Consider the following 6,000-nt stretch of genomic DNA (forward strand, 5'->3'; position numbering starts at 1 on the left):
ACCTTTTTATTGCAGGCATCTTGGAACGATACATTCTTACACTTCAAAGATTACGAACACCTGATGATTCTGTAGAAAATTAATTGTTCAAACTAACTATTTTCAAACACTTTCAAACTATAAAATAAAACCATGTTATAATACTCAACATCTTAGCTTGGCCCGACTCATTAAGATAAGTTTAAAGATAAAGGCTATAGGAAGAAGTAGGTATATTATAAACGGTCTTGTGTTTATGATGGTTAATAAAAAAATATCAAGTAATACTAAAATTGATTTTAACTTTAATATAACTATATAATGTTAGTTTTCATACCAAATATGAAATTAAATTTATTTGTCTATAAAACACAAAGAGTTACAAATAAATATTGTGTAAATAAAGAGATTGACTAAATACAAATATTTCTACATTTTATAAAGAAAAAAACAGGTGAAAACAACTTGATAAAAACTTACTTTTACTATAAACTAAACAATCGATCATCTAGCACAATAAGTTATTTGTTATAATTCTTAGCATAGACAAGTAATAAATATTAAATATATATATATATAATACCATTAACTTCAAGCCTGGTTATTATAAAACAGCTAACTAGCTTGTAATCACTCAAGCGTAGAATATCATAATGTTCATATAAATTTAGTGGTTTATTTAAAAGTTTAAATTTTTCTCAAATTTCATACTAGAAGTGTAGCAACACCATAATATTTGTTTAAGTTCTAATAACTATTTCAAGGATTACATTATTAGAAAATGGCAAAGAAAAGCAATAAAACATTTAAATATCTAATATAATAGCATACTTTCGCATGAAGGCTTCAACAGATAGCGGGAATGTTGCTGAAAACAATACCATCTGTCTGCTTCTAAGTAGCATGCTTTGCTATTCCACCATCATTCGGTGGAAATATGATGACAACAATTTGTCTGCTTCGTCCAATACAAGCATGTGGCATTTCTAACAAAGAAGTTATTCAGTTAATTCTTTAAGTTCATTTCAACTTTTAACAAAACTAGTTTATTTGCTGCCCAAGGACTGTCGCCATAATATTCGTGAAAGGTGAAAACAACTTGATAAAAACTTTTAACAAAACTAGTTTATTTGCTGCCCAAGGGCTATTGCCAAATTATATTCGTATTTTAAACAGTATAATTAAAATTAATAGCTTAAATTTTTACTATAAACTAATCAATCGATCCTCTAGCACAATAAGTTATTTGTTATAATTCTTAACACAAATAAGTAATAAATATTAAATATATATATATATAATACCATTAACTTCAAGCCTGGTTATCATAAAACAGCTAACTAGCTTGTAATCACTCAAGCGTAGAATATCATAATGTTCATATAAACTTTAGTGATTTATTTAAAAGTTTAAATTTTTCTCAAATTTTCATATTATAAATGAAGCAGCGTCATAATATTTGTTTAAATTCTAATAACTATTTCAAGAGTTACATAACTGGAAACAAGGCAAAGAAAAACAATAAAAATATTAAAATATCTAATATAATAGCTTACTTTTTCATGAAAGATTCGACAGATAGCGGGAATGTTGCTGAAAACAATAACATCTGTCTGCTTCTAGGTAGCATGCTTTGCTATTCCACCATCATTCGGTGGAAATCTGATGACAACAATTTGTCTGCTTCGTCCAATACAAGCATGTGGCATTTCTAACAAAGAAGTTATTCAGTTAATTCTTTAAGTTCATTTCAACTTTTAACAAAACTAGTTTATTTGCTGCCCAAGGGCTGTCGCCATAATATTCGTTTTATAAACCACAACTATTAACCAGTTGAGCAACTAATAAAACCAACATAAACAACAGTCGCTTAACTACAATTGACATATCTAATTTTAGGTGCATTTGCTACAAGTAAACAAAACATTCATTTTCGCCGAATTTTGTTTAGAACTTTTTTCATAACGATTTAAACTACAAATAAATAATAAACAAAAAATTTAAACTAACTTGCTCTCTGGCGTGTCTTTTCTAATTATATGGAGATTTCCACCGGGAATTGCCACTAACATTGAATATCTTTGCTCAAGTCTCTACAATGTCATCTCTCAAGTTGGTAACACCTGTATTGAAATACTAAACTTAAGCAAATGAAAATTTATTGATATCAACCTAATGTGAATGAATACAAAATACTAAAATATGTACTTATCTAAATTTATAATTTTACTGCTAAAATTAAATGCTGAAAATTTACGAGTGATAAAAATCTAACTTTGTAGTTAATATTTACATTATAAACGAAACAATCCTCAATTTTATTTTATCAAATCAAGCATGTTAGAAAAGCAAAGAAATAGACAAACTTCAACAAGGTTGGGTTGCATTTATAGATATTGTTATTTTCAAGTACTTAATTTTTTTTTTTTTTATGATTAAATATTACAATAACGCTTTCAAATTTAATATTATATCCAATAAAAACTTGTTATTTTAGATCAAAAACAAACCCTTCATATAAATTCCTTTTAGAAGCTCCCTGTCCAAGCACATGGTCTGGAAATAGAGGCCCTTGGGGTTGGTAACATCTTCCGTCTTCTTCCTGTTGTCTCTTTTTATTTTTCCCTCCATCATCATCTGTTCCTTCCACTCCTCGCTTGTCTGCTCATTCTGTTGCTGTTGTTCGAAGACAATTTTGCCCTGTGGTGGGAAATTTATTTGTGAAGCCGAAAAACAGTGGGTTGCTGTACGACCATTGAAAAATAATTATGACAAATGTTTAAACAATTGACAAACTTTATTGTTAGAGCGTTTTGTGAGGCCAAGTACGTGTTGATATAAAAAAAATCATACCTGCTTAGAACTACTTTGATAAAAGTATATGTAATTAATTAAAAAATACTCTTCAGTGCACAAATTTAACTCAAACACCAAAAAAATTTACTTAACATTTCAAGATCAAACTGATAAAATTCAAAATTTAGATCAAACTAATATAAAGTTGACATTTACTTAATTAAATAATAAATAAACCTGCTGGTTTATAGTGGTTATTATTCGGAGCTTGGTCTCTCGGTTGTGTTTTATAGATAATTTTATATATAGAAATAATATAATTACAATTTTTTTTAAGTTTTCAAAACGTCTGGTGATTTTTTATATTATAAGCTAATACTATTTGACTTTATAACAAGCAAATATTTATGAAACTAACTTAAACTGTGAAATAGTTTCAAATGTTACATTTTAACTTTAATTTCGACACTAGTTTATATTCAAGATTTTAATCCCATATACATATTGACATATAAACACTTTATATAATAAATAGACTTATTAACAAATGAATTTTTGGTAACTTCCTAAGATTTTTTCATAACAATTTTAACTACAAATAAATAATAAACATAAATTTGAACTAACTTGCTCTCTAACATACAAAATACTGAAATATGTACTTATCTAAATTTATAATTTTACTGCTAAAATTAAATGCTGAAAATTTACGAGTGATAAAAATCTAACTTTGTGGTTAATATTTACATTATAAACGAAACAATCCTCAATTTTATTTTATCAAATCAAGCATGTTAGAAAAGCAAAGAAGTAGACAAATTTCAACAAGGTTGGGTTGCAATTATAGATATTGTTATTTTCAAATACTTAATTTTTTTTTTTATGATTAAATATTACAATAACGCTTTCAAATTTAATATTATATCCAAGAAAAACTTGTTATTTTAGATCAAAAACAAACCCTTCATATAAATTCCTTTTCGAAGCTCCCTGTCCAAGCACATGGTCTGGAAATAGAGGCCTTTGGTGTTGGTAACATCTTCCGTCTTCTTCCTGTTGTCTCTCTTTATTTTTCTCTCCTTCATCATCTGTTCCTTCCACTCCTCGCTTGTCTGCTCATTCTGTTGCTGTTGTTCGAAGACAATTTTGCCCTGTGGTGGGAAATTTATTAATTTGTGAAGCCGAAAAACAGTGGGTTGCTGTACGACCATTGGAAAATAATTATGACAAATGTTTAAACAATTGACAAACTTTATTATTAGAGCGTTTTGTGAGGCCAAGTACGTGTTGATATAAAAAAAATCATACCTGCTTAGAACTACTTTGATAAAAGTATATGTAATTAATTAAAAAATACTCTTCAGTGCACAAATTTAACTCAAACACCAAAAAAATTTACTTAACATTTCAAGATCAAACTGATAAAATTCAAAATTCAGATCAAACTAATATAAAGTTGACATTTACTTAATTAAATAATAAATAAACCTGCTGGTTTATAGTGGTTATTATTCGGAGCTTGGTCTCTCGGTTGTATTTTATAGATAATTTTATTTATAGAAATAATATAATTACAATTTTTTTTAAGTTTTCAAAACGTCTGGTGATTTTTTATATTATAAGCTAATACTATTTGACTTTAAAAACTAGCAAATGTTTATGAAACTAACTTAAACTTTGAAATAGTTTCAAATGTTACATTTTAACTTTTATTTCGACACTAGTTTATATTCAAGATTTTAATCCCATATACATATTGACATATAAACACTTTATATGATAAATAGACTTATTAACAAATTAATTTTTGGTAACTTCCTAGGATTTTTTCATAACAATTTTAACTACAAATAAATAATAAACAAAAATTTGAACTAACTTGCTCTCTAACATACAAAATACTGCAATATGTACTTATCTAAATTTATAATTTTACTGCTAAAATTAAATGCTGAAAATTTACGAGTGATAAAAATCTAACTTTGTGCTTAATATTTACATTATAAACGAAACAATCCTCAACTTTTTTTTATCAAATCAAGCATGTTAGAAAAGCAAAGAAGTAGACAAATTTCAACAAGGTTGGGTTGCAATTATAGATATTGTTATTTTCAAATACTTAATTTTTTTTTTTTTATGATTAAATATTACAATAACGCTTTCAAATTTAATATTATATCCAAGAAAAACTTGTTATTTTAGATCAAAAACAAACCCTTCATATGAATTCCCCTTTGGAGCTCCTTGTCCAAGCACATGGTCTGGAAATAGAGGCCCTTGGGGTTGGTAACATCTTCCGTCTTCTTCCTGTTGTCTCTCTTTATTTTTCCCTCCTTCATCATCTGTTCCTTCCACTCCTCGCTTGTCTGCTCATTCTGTTGCTGTTGTTCGAAGACAATTTTGCCCTGTGGTGGGAAATTTATTAATTTGTGAAGCCAAAAAACAGTGGGTTGCTGTACGACCATTGGAAAATAATTATGACAAATGTTTAAACAATTGACAAACTTTATTGTTAGAGCGTTTTGTGAGGCCAAGTACGTGTTGATATAAAAAAAATCATACCTGCTTAGAACTACTTTGATAAAAGTATATGTAATTAATTAAAAAATACTCTTCAGTGCACAAATTTAACTCAAACACCAAAAAAATTTACTTAACATTTCAAGATCAAACTGATAAAATTCAAAATTTAGATCAAACTATTATAAAGTTGATATTTACTTAATTAAAAAATAAATAAACCTGCTGGTTTATAGTCATTATTATTCGGAGCTTGGTCTCTCGGTTGTGTTTTATAGATAGTTTTATTTACAGAAATAAACTAATTACAAAAATGTTTAAGTTTTCAAAACGTCTGGTGATTTTTTATATTATAAGCTAATACTATTTGACTTTAAAAACAAGCAAATGTTTATGAAACTAACTTAAACTGTGAAATAGTTTCAAATGTTACATTTTAACTTTTATTTCGACACTAGTTTATATTCAAGATTTTAATCCCATATACATATTGACATATAAACACTTTATATAATAAATAGACTTATTAACAAATTAATTTTTAGTAACTTCCTAGGATTTTTTCATAACATTAAAAAAAAAACATACTTGCTTAAAACTACTTTGATAAAAGTATATGTAATCAACTAAAAAATACTCTTCAGTGCACAAATTTAATTCAAACACCAATAAAATTTACTAAACATTTCAAGATCAAACTGATAA

This window comes from Thalia democratica, chromosome 4 (genome assembly GCF_965202585.1).
Source record: "Thalia democratica chromosome 4, ktThaDemo2.hap1.1, whole genome shotgun sequence".
Lineage (NCBI taxonomy): Eukaryota > Metazoa > Chordata > Thaliacea > Salpida > Salpidae > Thalia > Thalia democratica.